Source organism: Chiloscyllium punctatum, chromosome 8 (genome assembly GCF_047496795.1).
Source record: "Chiloscyllium punctatum isolate Juve2018m chromosome 8, sChiPun1.3, whole genome shotgun sequence".
Classification (NCBI taxonomy): domain Eukaryota; kingdom Metazoa; phylum Chordata; class Chondrichthyes; order Orectolobiformes; family Hemiscylliidae; genus Chiloscyllium; species Chiloscyllium punctatum.
The window spans coordinates 90083191-90098821 of record NC_092746.1 but is presented as its reverse complement, the minus strand read 5'-3'; the positions used below and the strand labels follow the sequence as shown (position 1 = coordinate 90098821).

Genomic DNA, 15631 nt, shown 5'->3' with positions numbered 1-15631 from the left:
AAGCCAGAATCAAGTGACTCTAGGGTAACACCTAAATAGGATGCGCTTAGTTACTCTTGCTCTCTCATAGAACATAGAAACATACAGCACAGAACAGGCCGTTAGGCCCATGATGTTGTACAGACACTTGATCCTTATGTAAAATATAGTAACTAACCTACGCACCCCTCAACTCACTGCTATCCATTTGCATGTCCAGCAGTAGCTTAAATGCCCCCAATGACTTCACTTCCACCACATCAACTGGCAACGCATTCCATGCATTCACAACTCTGTGTAAAGAACCTACCTCTGATGTCTCCTTTATACCTTCCTCCTAATATCTTCAAACTAAGACTTCTTGTACCAGTCAGTCCTGCCCTGGGGAAAAGTCTCTGACTATTGACTCTATGTATTCCTCTCATTACCTTGTACACCTCGATCAGGTCTCATCTCTTCTTCCTCCTCTCCAGAGAGAAAAGACAGAGATTATTCAGCCTTTCTTCATAAGGCAAGCCCTCCAGTCCAGGCAGCATCCTGGTAAACCTTCTGTGCACCCTCTCCAAAGCCTCCACATCTTTCCTATAGTAGGGCGACCAAAACTGGACACAGTATTCCAGGTGTGGTCTCACCAGGGACTTTATAGAACTGCAGCAAAACCTTACGGCTCTTAAACTCAATCCCCCTGTTAATGAAAGCCAAAGCACCATATGCTTTCTTAACAACCCTATCCACTTTGAGGGATCTATGTACTTGCACACCCAGATCCCTCTGTTCCTCCACTCTGCCAAGAATCCTGCCTTTAATCCTATATTCAGCATTCGAGTTCGACCTTCCAAAATTCATCACTTCGCATTTATACAGGCTGAACTCCATCTGCCATTTCTCAGCGCAGCTCTGCATCCTGTCGATGTCGCACTGCAGCCTGCAATAGCTCTCGATACCATCGACACCGCCAACCTTTGTGTCATCTGCAAATTTACTAACCTGCCCCTCAAATTCCTCATCCAAGTCATTTATAAAAACTACAAAGAGCAGAGGCCCAAGAACAGAGCCCTGCAGGACACCTCTAAACACTCTTCCAGGCGGAATATTTTCCATCTACAACCACTCTCTGCCTTCTGTCAGCCAGCCAATTCTGAATCCAGATAGCCACATCTCCCTGTATCCCATACTTCCTGACTTTATGAATGAGCTTACCATGGGGAACCCTGTCAAATGCCTTGCTGACATCCATATACACCACATGCACTGCTCGAACGTCATTGACCTGTCTTGACACCACCTCAACGACTCCATAAGATTTGTGAGGAATGATCTGTCCCTCACAAAGCTATGCTGACTGCCTTTAATCAAACTATGCTTTGCCAAATAGTCATAAATCCTATCCCTCGGAATTCTTTCCACAACTTTGCTGACTACAGGCGTGAGACTGACTTGTCTGTAATTGCCAGAGATTTCCCTATTACCCTTCTTTAAAAGTGGAACAACATTTGCCTCCTTCCAATCCTCCTGTACGACTCCTATGGAAAGTGAGGAGGCAAATATCCTCACTAGCGGTTTAGCAACCTCCTTTCTTGCTTCCAGGAGCAGCCTAGGATAAATCTTATCTATAAATTTTGTATCTGTAGTTCATTGCACTTGACATTTTAAGCAAAATACTGGAAATATGCATTATGGAATAAATCCGTAATCTTAGGAGTTCAATGCATTAGTCTGCAACTTCTCACTATCATCATCTCTTAGTCATTGCTTCAAAAATGCATTTGGGTTCTTAGAATCACTGCTGTCAGAGCTACTCGTGGTAAGCTACTTAGGCAAATTTATGAATGACAAAAAAAAACTTTAACTGTTTTTGAGAAGACTCGTAAGTGTATTTCCCCTCCACCCCTTAGTTTGGAGTTCCCTGGTATTAGAAGCAGTCTTGCATGAATGGAAGCTTCAGAATCATTTTAAGACCCCAAGACATTGAAGCAGAGCTAGGCCATTCAGCCCTTCAACTTTGTTTTGCCATTCAGTGGGGTCATGGCGAATTTTATAATCTCCAACTCCAATTTCCTGACGTTTCACCATAAATTTTGATTCCCTTACTGATTAAAACAATCTGTCTGTTTCAGCCCTTTACTTGACACAGCTTTGAAAGTTCTCTGCAATAAAGAATTCCACAGAGTCAGTACATTCTGACAGAAGAAATTCCTCCTCGTCACTGTATTAGATGTTTGACCTCTTCTGAGGTTTTGCTCTCTAGTCATAGATGCTCCCACAAACAGACACAACTTTTCTGTATTTATCCTATCAAGTCCTCTAAGAACATTGTATGTTGCAATGTGGTTGCCTCTCGTTCTTCTATATTCCAATTAGTGTTTAGGCAACCTGTCTTCAAGCAGAACTGAGAGATACTTCAGACATTTGTCTCGTTGTGTCTCCTCCAAATGAGAAACAAATAGCAGTTATTTTCTACTTTTTATTCATGGGATGTGGGTGGTGCTGGTGTGCGTTGCCCATTTCTAATTACCCTTTAACCAAATGGCTTACCAGGCCATTGGCTTTTGCCCGAAACGTCGATTTCGCTGCTCGTTGGATGCTGCCTGAACTGCTGTGCTCTTCCAGCACCACTAATCCACCATTTCAGTGGACAGTTGAGTGTTATGGATTGGAGTCACATGTCAACCAGACTTGGTATGGAAACAGAATTGCTTGCCTAAAGGGCATTAGTGTAGATTAAATTATTGTGTCAGCTTGTTGCAGCTGCTGTATGAATTAGGTAATTAATTGTAAGTAAAAACATTGTGGCAGCATAAACAATAGTCCAGATTGTTTTATGTTCTCCAGTGGGAAGATGAATGTCTGAATCAGAATCTGCAAAGGATTTTCATCTTTTTCCACTTATTGTTAGTCAGAGGACTAAACAATAAGCCCTTCAATTTCCATGGTGTCTCTGTTACACAAAAGAAAACACTAGTTGTGAGGTAGGATAATTTACTGCTTTGAAACACCAGCTGACAGTGTAGTTTGCGTGTATGGAAGCATGGGATCTTGTTCATTGATAGTCAGAAATTGTTGACAGTATGGTTCCAGCCAAGGCAAGTACTTTATAGTAAGGACCAAATTAGTAAATTTGGCTCAGCATGAATTGAACATAGTATGACTGGCAGAGAATTCAAAGCAGGCAGCAGACCCAAACCAGTGCAACTCATCTCAGTACTGCCAATGGAATTTGTGAAATCAAGCCCAAGCTGCTGAAAGGAATCCTCTCTCTTGGGGAGATGATTGAATACATGAGAAATGTCCTTGGTAACACAAATGACGTATGGTTTTGAAATTTATACTGTAATAGAGAAGCTATTGGATTACTTGGTTTAATGTGATGCACAGGAAATGAAGTTCAAATAGTTCAAGTGCTAATGATTTGATTAGCAGCTCAACAAGATGTGACAAAGGATACTATTCTATCAACGCTGTGTCAAAAATGAAATTGAATTTTTTTCTTCAGTGTTCTGTACTTTCTGAAGTATATTACTACTTGTTCATCTGCATTAAATTCCCATTTCACTTGTTTCCCCATCAAGTTAGTAGTTTTGCCAAGTTCAGTATCGTCCTCAAAGTTGAGAATAGTTCTCATGACAATTCCAAGGACCTCCAGTTTAAAAAAAAATCATTCATCACTATTTTCTTCCTCTTCGTCTTTATTCCTTACTTGCATATTCATTTTACCATTGCCCCCTTTAATGCTTTTGTGCTTCGATCTTGTAACGTCATATGTTATCAACTGCCTTTCAGAGATGTACAGACACAGTTTCTGCAGTTACTTTCAGCGTTCTCTGTTACTTCCTTCAGGTTAGCCAGACATAAATTACCTTTAACAAACCCATGCTGGGTTTCGCTTGTAAACCCATGCTTCTCCAATTCAGAAAGTATTTTATCTTCAACTTGTCAAGATGTTGAAAGAAAATACAGTCACGCAGATCTGAAAGGTAAAGTGAAAATTCTTTTTGGAAGCCATTCAGGTTAAGATCTTTTTATTTTAACAGGAATCTATTCAGCAGAAAAAGAATTAGCTGATGCTTCATTATACTAATCTGTTGTCAGTAAATCACCACAAGTTACCCTTATTTTAGCAACTTCTAAATAAATCTCAGAGAAAATCAAAGATTGAAATAATTGAAACTTTATTGCATGTAGCAACCAAACTAAGACCCCTCAAGTAATCAAATAAAGCCTCACAACACAACTTGGCTGTTAGCTGATTAATGATGGAATCTGGCCAGGATTTCACTAATACTGTCTGTCTCTGAAAATGTCCAGAGTTCACTCTTTGTGCAGTGTCGTTCTTTGAAATTCTGCTACTGACTTATTCTTCTGTTGGATTCTTATCCTGTTTTCCCTTTCAAGTTTGTAGTGTGACATTAATGTTTCAATAGATTCTTTCATCCCAGCATTGATTACATTTCTGGAGACCTCAAGTCTGTAGCTTGTCTTATCAGAAACTGCTTCCCTGTTCCTTGTCAGATTCGATGTTAGCTGTCTGTTCGAGGATACACCTTTTCCTCCTCAAAATCTTTTGCATGGAAATCTTTTTCCTTTGTGGCAATAAAGCATCTGTTTATTAAGCAGATGTCAAAGCAGTTTTGTTTATATAATCTCACCAAGACTTGGCTAATTGTTTTCAGGCTCTGTGTAACCGTTTATCTTTGTCCCTTTTAATATCGAGAAACAGTTTATTCCAGAAAGATTTATTGCTGATTTTTTTTTCAATCCATAAAGTTATTTGTTAGGTTCTTTTGCCAAGGTTTCACACGACATGCAATTCGCACATGTCAACTTCTGCAAGCAGTTAAAATTTATTAAAGCTCGTACAAGCTAGGTGACCCCACTTTGACCTTCGTCACAGGTGTGTGAAGTCGTGTCAAAAGAGGCCCCCAACAAAGGAAACACATCTCCTTCATAGGGGTCACTTGGTAATGCTCACAGGCACTCTGCCCCCCACCCCAGCCAAAACCACATGTTGCCCCAGGTACAATGGTAGGATGAGGTCAGAGATAATGTAAATACCCTAATCCTGGGGAATCGTTACGCAGACGATTTCCTGACTCTGATTCCCCAAAACAATATAGGTGTGAAATGCTTCAGTATCGGGGGATGATCACATAAATAAGTTTGATTGGCTGGGGATGGCTATGAAAGCATTTCGGAATGGAAGGGACTGAATAAGAGTTGAATTCGATAATAACAGTAGAATAGTAGTAAATAGCTGCCGAAATGAAGTGTGGATGACAAAGGATAGTCATCCACATTGCTGCATGCTGTCTATGAGACAGAATGTCACCCCCAACCACTTCCAGAATGTTCAGCTTCTGGGAGAAAGACCGTACATTTTAACCCTTTAACATTACGTTAATGTCTCGAGTATACTTTAATCTGTTAACATTACATATTCAAGTTGTGAAGTTTACATTGTCACTGTCTCATTATGGTCTTGCTGCTTTTTGAGTTTCAATGCATGTTTTCATTTTATCCCCTCGACAGTCCTGTGTTTGATTAAATGGTGGAATTTGACCATTAATTTCAGAAACTGTCAGATTATCATTGTTATATAGCTTTTGTTTAGAGTGATTGGCTTTTGCATATACACAAAAGAATGTATTTCCAATAAGGAAAATAATACAAATGTCAGTGTAATAATCACCTGCTTAGTATTAAATATTGAGAACTGTAGTGTGCAGGAGTCAAAATTCCAGAAGGTCACACCGGAGGCTCAAATGTGTTCTAATTCAGTGATGAAGAATATCTCTCTGATTTACATACAATATTCATCTCCAGTTCGGGATTCCAGCCAGCAAGGCATGATGTTTGTGTTTTATTCAACTTGTTCTCTTTGGAAATGCGTTTTATCAAAATGAGAACTACAGTTGTCGTGTGGTTAAATGTGTTTTTGAGGGGATGAAGAGTATTCATGTTGCAATTGTATGCAATTTACTACTGTATGTGTCCATTCCTTTAGTGTGAAAATGCTGTTTAAAACTATTAGCGAGTCTACTTTGTGTCTGCAAACTGCATAGATATTTGTTTTGATGTCTGCTTCATAACTTGTGTTTTAATAATGCAGAGTTAATCCACCATTGATAACTGATTAATGATAATGATATCATGATTAATGTGACATCTCAAGGGGGACTATTGTCATGTGTGATCATGAGTCAACTTTGAAAGAGTTCTATTGTCACACAGATAGCACTAAGATTGGAGGCTTCGAGGTTGAATATTTAGGATTGCTCCTTTTTCAGTTTTAATGTGTGTTATGATACTCTGCTGATATAACCTCATTCAACGAAATTCATTTGCATTTTTCTCTTAACTTTATTTTCAGAACAAAATCTCTTATGTTTATCTTTTCCTATCCCACAGAATTGCATTAGATTGTTGTGAACTGCAACATGAATCACACATTAACTCCATGTGATTTTCTGTTTAGTGCTTGATCTTAGAGTTAATTTTGTTCAGGTTTTTGAACGTTACTGAAACATTGGAAAGATAGTTGTATAGACCTACATGCCATGTTTGGCTTGTTCTTTGTGTAGATACTTGAAATTTAACTGAATGAAGTTCATTCCAAAGGTTATCAAGTCATAGTCATAGAAATGTACAGCATGGAAACAGACCCTTCGGTCCAACTGTCCATGCTGACCAGATATCTCAACCCAATCTAGTCCCATCTGCCAACACCTGGCCCATATCCCTCCAAACCCTTCCTATTCATAAATCCATCCAAATGCCTCTTAAATGTTGCAATTGTACCAGCCTCCACCACATCCTCTGGCAGCTCATTCCATACTTGTACCACCCCTCTGTGTGAAAAATTGCCCCTTACATCTCTTTTATATCTTTTCCCTCTCACCCTAAACCTATGCCCTCCTAGTTCTGGACTCCCCGACCCCAGGGAAAAGACTTGGGCTATTTATCCTATCCATGCCCCTCATAATTTTGTAAACCTCGAAAAGGTCACCCCTCAGCCTCTGACGCTCCAGGGAAAACAGCCCCAGCCTGTTGAGCCTCTCCCAATAGCTCAAATCCTCTGACCCTGGCAACGTCCTTGTAAATCTTTTCTGAACCCTTTCAAGTTTCACAACATCTTTCCAATAAGGAGGAGACCAGAATTGCACGCAATATTCCAATAGTGGCCTAATCAATGTTCTGTACATCCGCAACATGACCTCCCAACTCCTGAACTCAATACTCTGACCAATAAAGGAAAGCATACCAAATGCCTCCTTCACTATCCTATCTACCTGCGACTCCATTTTCAAGGAGCTACGAACCTGCACTCCAAGGTCTCTTTGTTCAGCAACACTCCTGAGGACCTTACCATTAAGTGTATAAGATTTGCTTTCCCAAAATGCAGCACCTCGCATTTATTTGAATTAAACTCCATCTGCCACTCCTCAGCCTAATGGCCCATCAAGATCCTGTTGTAATCTGAGGTAACCCTCTTCGCTGTCCACTGCACCTCCACTTTTGGTGTCATCTGCAAACTTACTAACTGTACCTCTTATGCTCGCATCCAAATCATTTATGTAAATAACAAAAAGTAGAGGACCCAGCACTGATCCTTGTGGCACTCCACTGGTCACAGGCCTCCAGTCTGAAAAACAACCTTCCACCACCACCCTCTGTCTTCTACCTTTGAGCCAGTTCTGTATCCAAATGGCTAGTTCTCCCTGTTTTCCGTGAAATCTAACCTTGCAAATCAGTCTCCCATGGGGAACCTTGCCAAATGCCTTACTGAAGTCCATATAGATCACATCTATTGCTCTGCCCTCATCAATCATCTTTGTTACTTCTTCAAAAAACTCAATCAGGTTTGTGAGATATGATTTTGTTAACTGCTAACTCAAATTGATTGCAAAAATCCCTCCTGTGATCTTTTTATTAAACCTATTAATTCTTATTACTGGATGACAAAAGGTTCTGAGCAAAATAATTAATTGAGCAAAAGGAGCTTTCATTCGTTTTGTAATTAAGTACATGGACAGAATTTGATGCATCTTTTTCTCGTTCTCTTCAAAACAGTGTATCAGAAGTCAGGTTGAAATCGCAGAACCTATTTACTCTTCACCTCAACATTTCCATTTTCTGTGTCTCTGTGCATCCATGTTTTCAGGTACAGTATCTCCTTGGCAATTTACATGTAGCAAAAGACTTTTGAAGTGAAGTTATTACCACTTGTACTTCTCTTGGGGAGGAGGGAGGAAAATGTATGCCACTGAGATATTATGCAACTCGTATTTAAAGTCAATTAATTTGTAGTCAATTTGAAATGCGGTCTTATTTTTCTTGTCGAAAAATAAATGTCTCCTGCAAGGAGCATGATTGTTTTCTCAGTGAATGAATTTTTTTTATCATAAATGATTCACTGTTTAACTTTAGTTTCACAGTACTATTCCTGTTATTCTTAAAGATTCTGAGGTTTTAAAGTTGAATTATTAGTAGAGTATGCATTTAATGAAAGTTGCACGTGGGATTGTGGTTCCCACCTTTTATCATTGCCAGAAACTAAACTGCACCGGTGATCTAAACACTGTGGGTATGTGACCAGGTAAGAGTTTGAGAGTTCTGCAGAACATAACTGTCATGCCAGACTTCTCAAAGGTTGTCCACCATCAACAAGTCCTGTGATAGAAGTACCTTCATTTTGTCTGGATGAAAGAAGTTCCACTAATGCTTAAGAAACCTGACGCCACCCAGGACAACACTGCTCAATGATCGCACCATCCCCTTAGAATGACTACTAAATTCTAAGTCTGTCATGAAACAATGTTGCATTTATCGGTCTATTCGGATATACTTTGTATTCATTGTGTCAAAGACCTTCAGCAGGTCAGCAAAGGAACAATGAAGTCCCACCTATTGCTTACAGCACTTTTCTTAGATATACTGAAGGATCCAGACCATGTCACAAATATCTCTTTTTCTCCTGAGCCCATTTTGACTTTCCAGTGGTTTGGAATTATTTCATTATATGGGGAACTGCAGAAAAAGCTTGATTTATTTCTTTTGCTAAGGAGTATAGCGCCCTCTGCTGTCCTGTTGCCTCCATTTAGACTTTGATTTAGACCTGTACTTCAGGGGCTTTTAACCACAGTCACAGACTCATATTGTGCAGAAACATGACTTTCAGTTGACCATGTCCATGCTGACCAACAAATACCAAACTACTCTGAACCCACCTACCTGTACTTCGTTTATAGCGTACAATTTTAATTACTCATCCAGATGCTTCTTAGAGCTCAGAGCAGTAGCGGGAGAGGAACAGAACAGAAATACACAGCCTCCAATTGTGGATGATGTCATAGATGTTGGCTGGCATTTGGTCAAGTTTTGCTGTCGTTACCCCTCTTGCTTTTTGTCTTGACCTTGTTTATTTCTCTCTGTGTGTCCCCCTCTCGCGCCCTCTCGCGCCCTCCCACACCTCCACTCTGCCCGTTTTCGTGGATAATGGTTGGCTTGCTTGTTCTTTCACCCAATCCTGATGGTCAGAAGGATTGAGTGTGAGAGTGCCATTCAATAAAATCATGACTGATGTGATCGTATCTGCATTCCCTTTGACCGCCTTTCTGCACAGTTTGTAGCGTGCTCACTTTGAAGTTTTTCTGCAATACGATCCAACTAAGTAGGTTGTTTGTAAATTCAGATGTGTGTTAGGTATTTAGTTTTTTTAATTAAAAAAGTTTGATTTTTAGCAATGAGCATTCTTGTTAGTAGCCCCCGATATTCTCTTTCATGATCGATTGAAAACAAGAGTCCAGAGCTGATATGCATTTAATGGGATATGAATAATTCTGCTAAACTACACCAAGTACACTTCACTGAAGCTCAGAGATGGGTTTTAATCACCACATAGAATACATTTCCACTTCGGGAAGAAATACTTCTCTTAATCACTAATAAAACTGAAGTAGGATGTGGTACAGTACCAAAGTCCCTTATAACCTGTCAGTATTAAGTTTAAACTTTCTGGAAATTAGGAACACCTGCCTTGAAGAAGTTTTCCTCCTCTCTCTATAAGAATCTCAGGGAGTCCTTCTCCCACTGCAACTCCCAGGTCATTTCCTCTGCCCTGAAGATTTTCAACCATGTCCTGAAACAAACTCGCTACCACAGCCACATTTGCTCCCACAGTGCCTACCTCCGTAACCAACTCATCCCACACGGACTCCGGACCACCTTTAAACCAGCAGAGTTCGGACCCGAACAGGGCAAACAATACAGACTACAGATTCAGAAACACCAGCAACAGTTCTCCTTCAGGATCCTCCGCTCCACGCTTGCAACAATGCGCCAACACCTAACCTCTCTCCAGTCAGCCCTGCCTCAGCTGAGAGCCACACTCTCTCAGAATTGCCAAGAACCCACTCTGTACTACATCCTCAGGAGAATTCATACTCTCAACAAGTAGTATTTCAACTCCATCTCAAACATCAAAAAGTAAGTACAACGAACTTTTATCTACCCACCTCCATAACCAGTGCTCCTCAAACATTCCAGAAGATTACCCTCGCCTCTGGAACTGCTCGACTGCTCAGACGCCACTAGCCATGCGGCTGGTGCAGCTGCCACCCCCACGCTGATTGATGATGTCACTTCCGCCCCCCCATCACGGCCACTCCCACAACCACTTCTGCCCCGCACAATTCCTCATGTATCACACGTGACATCACTTCCGCCCCTCACATCATTGCTGATGTCACACGCTCAGTGACTTCCGCCACCCCTACTGCCACCACTACACCCCCCCCCCCCCCCCAGATCCCATTGTCACCATTCCCAGCCCCCAGAACCCTGAGGGGAACACCACCCCTGCTCATGACTCCACCCCCATTTTCCCCCACCATCGCACCCACTCCGGTCACTGGCTCTGCCCCCACTCTCAGCTCCACACCCACGCCAGATCCCAGCTCCCAGCCCTGCCGAGTTTTCACCATCCCTCCAGACCTTCCCCTCACTGAGGACGAATGATCAGTCCTCAGCAAAGGACTCACCTTCATCCCCCTCCATCCACGCATCAATGAATTTAATACACACTGTGACGTTAAACCTTCGAGCTTACTTTCACAATCAGGACTCCTGCCCACCTTCTGAGGACCCCTTCGCCCACCTCCAACACACTGCATCCACCTGGACACCCCGCGCTGGCCTATTACCTGCCCTCGACCTCTTCATTTCCAACTGCCGCTGGGACATTAACCACCTCAACCTGTCTAGCCCCCTCCCCCACTCCAACCTCTCACCATCACAACGCACAACCCTCCAATCCCTCTGCTCGAATCCCAACCTCACCATCAAGCCAGCAGATAAAGGGGCCAGCAGTGGTAGTCTGGCGCACTGACCTCTACACCGCTGAAGCCAAACACCAACTCGAGGACACCTCTTCTTACTGCTCCCTCGACCATGACCCCACCCTCCCCATCACCAAACCAACATGTCCCAGACCATACAGAACCTCATCACCTTAGGAGATCTCCCACACACAGCTTCCATCCTCATAGTCCGGGAACCCTGCACTGCCCGGTTCTACCTCCTTCCCAAGATTCACAAGCCTGACCACCCTGGCCGACCCATTGTCTTGGCAGGCTCCTGCCCCACTGAACTCATCTCTACCTACTTTGTCACTGTCCTATCCCCCCTAGTCCAGAAACACCCCACATACAAGATACCACCCACTCCCTCCACCAAGACTTTAGTTTCCCCTGCCTCCAACGCCTCATCTTCACCGTGAATATCCAATCCCTCTACACCTCCATCCGCCATGACCAGGGCCTCCAAGCCCTCCGTTTTTTCCTCTCCAGACGTCCACAACAGTACCCTTCCACTAACATACTCATTCGTTTGGCCGAACTGGTCCTCACCCGTAACAATTTCTCCTTCGAATCCTCCCACTTCCTCCAGACCAAAGGGGTAGCCATGGGCACACGTATGGGCCCCAGCTATGCCTGTCTCTTTGTTGGCTACATAGAACAGTCGATCTTCCGTAATTACACCGGCACCACTCCCCACCTCTTCCTCCGCTACATTGATGACTGCATTGGTGCCACCTTGTGCTCCCGCGACGAGGTTGAGCAATTCATCAACTTCATCAACACATTCTACCGTGACCTTAAATTTACCTGGACCATCTCTGACACCTCCCTCCCCCTTCCTGGACTTCTCCCTCTCCATCTCCATTACTGAGGACCGACTTGACACTGACATTTTTTTCCAAACCCACCGACTCCCACAGCTACCTGGATTACACCTCTTCCCACCCTACCTCTTGCAAAAATGCCATCCCGTATTCCCAATTTCTCCGCCTTCGCCGTTTCTGCTCCCAGGATGACCAGTTCCACCACAGAACACACCAGATGGCCTCCTTCTTTGGAGACCGCAGTTTCCCTTCCCACGTGGTTAAAGATGCCCTCCAACACATCTCGTCCACATCCCGCACGTCCGCCCTCAGACCCCACCCCTCCAACCGTAACAAGGACTGAACGCCCCTGGTGCTCACCTTCCACCTACCAACCTTCGCATAAACCAAATCATCCACCGACATTTCCGCCACCTCCAAACAGACCCCACCACCAGCGATATATTTCCCTCCCCACCCCTTTCCGCCTTCCGCAAAGACCGTTCCCTCCGTGACTACCTGATCAGGTCCACGCTCCCCTACAACCCACTCTCCAATTCTGGCACTTTCCCCTGCCACCGCAGGAACTTCAAAACCTGCACCCACACCTCCTCCCTCACCTCCATCCAAGGCCCTAAAGGAGCCTTTCACATCCATCAAAGTTTTACTTGCACATCCACTAATATCATTTATTGTATCCGTTGCTCCCGATGCGGTCTCCTCCACATTGGGTAGACTGGGCGCCTCCTAGCAGAGCGCTTTAGGGAACATCTGAGGGACACCCGCACCAATCAATCACATCGCCCCGTGGCCCAACATTTCAACTCCCTCTTCCACTCTGCCTCCTTCACTGCTGCTCCCTCAGCATCAGACGCCTGGAGGAAGAACGCCTCATCTTCCGCCTCGGAACACTTCAACCCCAGGGCATAAATGTGGACTTCAACAGCTTCCTCATTTCCCCTTCCCCTACCTCACCCCAGTTCCAAACTTCCAGCTCAGCACTGTCCCCATGACTTGTCCTACCTGCCTCTCTTCTTTCCCACCTGTCCACTCCACCCTACCCCCGCCCCCGACCTATCACCTTCATCCCCTCCCCCACTCACCCATTGTACTCCATGCTACTTTCTCCCCACCCCCACCCTCCTCTAGCTTATCTCTCCACGCTTCAGGCTCTCTGCCTTTATTCCTGATGAAGGGCTTTTGCTCGAAACGTCGGTTTTACTGCTCCTCGGATGCTGCCAGTACTGCTGTGCTCTTCCAGCACTACTAATCCACAATAAATTATGTGCCATTTGATTCATTGTCTTTCTGCCAACTTTGTAGCTCCAAAGCATTGTCATGTTGCATTTTAATTTAGTACATACGCATACTGTGCTCTAATGCCATTTTATTCTTTTGGGGATATAGATGTTGCTGACTTGACCATCATTTATTGCCCATCTCAGTTGAACCTGTGAAGGTGGTGGTAGGATTCTCCTTTGAACCACTTTAGTCTATGGGGAATCGATGTACTTAAAATGGTGTTCGGGAATGTGTTCGAGAATTTTGTTCCAGATTATCAAGATCACCGGTCTAATCAATGTTCTTGTTGCTGAGCAGATCTTGTTAATGGTACACACTGCTGTCTGTGTGTTCATGGTGAAGGGAGTGAATAATAAAAGTGGCAGATGGTGGCCAGTCAAGCAGCTTTTCTTTATTCTGGATGGTATTGTGCTCTGAATGTTGGTAGAGCTGCAGTATACCAGACAAGTTGTGGTATTCCATCACATTCCTAACTTGCAACTTGCATATTGGCTTTGGAAGTTAACTGAGTTAGACATTGCAGGATTCCTTGCCTTTAACCTGTTTCTGTAGTCATAGTATTTATAGAATACAGTCAGTGTTTGGTCAGTGGTGACACCTGGAATGTTCATGGTAGAATTCAACAGTGGAATTGCTATTGAATGTCAAGGGACGATGGTTAGATTTTATTTTGATAAAAATGGTATTGCCTGGCACTATTACTTGCCGCTCGTCAGCCCAAAGCCTGAATATTACCCATGTCTTGCTGTAAAACATTGTGTAATCCATCACAAACATTGATGCTTCTGACCTTTTTTTTTTGAACGGAAGGTCAATCACTAAGCAGCTGAAGATGGTTCAACCAAAAAGACTTCCCTGAGGAACTTTCCTGCAGTGATGTCCTGGCACTGGCATGACTGACCTCCAGCAATGATAACAGTCATCCTTTGTGCTTGCTATGATTTCAACCCTCTGTGAGGGTTCCCTCTGCTTTGCCACCAACTTCAGTTTTTCTAAGGCTCCTTGATTTTTTTTTTGTCAAATGTTGCCTTGATGTCTGAGGTGGTCACCCTTCAGCACTCTTGAATCACATTTGATTTCACAGTTCTTTTCATTTATTGATAGGTTGTGGATCTCACTGACCAAGCCATCATTGGTTGTCTGTCCCAAATAGTACAGAAGGAATTTAAGAGTCAGCCACATTGCTGTTTGTCTGCAGCCACTTACAGGTCATACCGGGTCAGGACAGTTGATTTCCATTCCTCAGGAATACTGGTGAACCAGATAGCTCTTTAGTAATAGTCAGGAGTAGTTATATGGTTGCCACTTTTTTTTTTAATATAAATTTCAGAAAGTATGAACTTCAAACTTCACCATTTGTCATAATGGGATTCTAACATGCATCCCTGGAAAATTCCTCTGGATCTCTGGATTTGTATCCCATAAAAAGTATCCCACTGCACCATTGCTTCCCATTATAACTGTACTATGCAATTGTGCACCATGTAAGTTTGTGACAAGGCTTTCACATGCCAAGGACAGAGTTGTTTGTTTTAATTGGAGCTCGATATTACAAAGTGATTCATTTCAGATTCTTAGAAAATGCTGCCATTTCCGTTTTTGCCTATCCTTACCGAACGTGCTATTTCCATCAGTACCACTGTTCTCCAATCAACTGTAGTGTCTATTGTATGCTTAAACAATGAATACTGGCATAATAGTCAAATTTGGTATTACACCTGAACAAAGTCCAATGTCCTTTTTTTTTTGAGCAGAGATTCTTGATGGTAAAAGCATGTAAAAGTTCTTGTTACTTTATTTTCCAACTTCAATGTTGCCATTACTCCAGTAGATGGTGCAATGATTGGGCACTTTGAATTTTTTTTGTTAAGAATATAACGACCTGAGGTCACGGATCTGGTCCTGGGTTGCAATAAACTGCTCAAAATACTGAAACATTTCACTGCCAGTTTTTCTCTTTGTAGCAAGAATAAAGGTTTAAGGAAAACTTTTTTTTTGTAATATGTTTAAAATATTTTCATTAAGTTATTTGCTAAAAGCCTTCGTGTCTCTCGAAGCTCTATTCTTGGACAAATATTTCTGACAGTGTTTGGAGTATTGCAGTGTTTCTAATTTCCTTGGAACAGTCAACCTAGTTCAGTTGGTTGGGATATTGTTGTTTATATTCCCTTGAGCATTGTCCCCGTAATGTCT

The 15631-nt window shown here is 42.8% G+C and overlaps 1 protein-coding gene across 8 annotated transcripts in view; it reads left to right on the top strand.

Annotated features, from left to right (window-relative positions):
* Positions 1-15631, top strand: part of mpp7a (MAGUK p55 scaffold protein 7a) — a 431085-nt gene that overhangs the window by 82984 nt on the left and 332470 nt on the right. For 6 of the 8 annotated variants that reach the window (XM_072576036.1, XM_072576032.1, XM_072576028.1 and 3 more), the window contains one exon: positions 8047-8137. The exons of the other annotated variants lie outside the window; for them this stretch is intronic. The gene's annotated coding sequence lies outside the window, so the exon portion shown is untranslated. The remainder of the gene's footprint in view (positions 1-8046; positions 8138-15631) is intronic. 8 annotated transcript variants of the gene reach the window in all.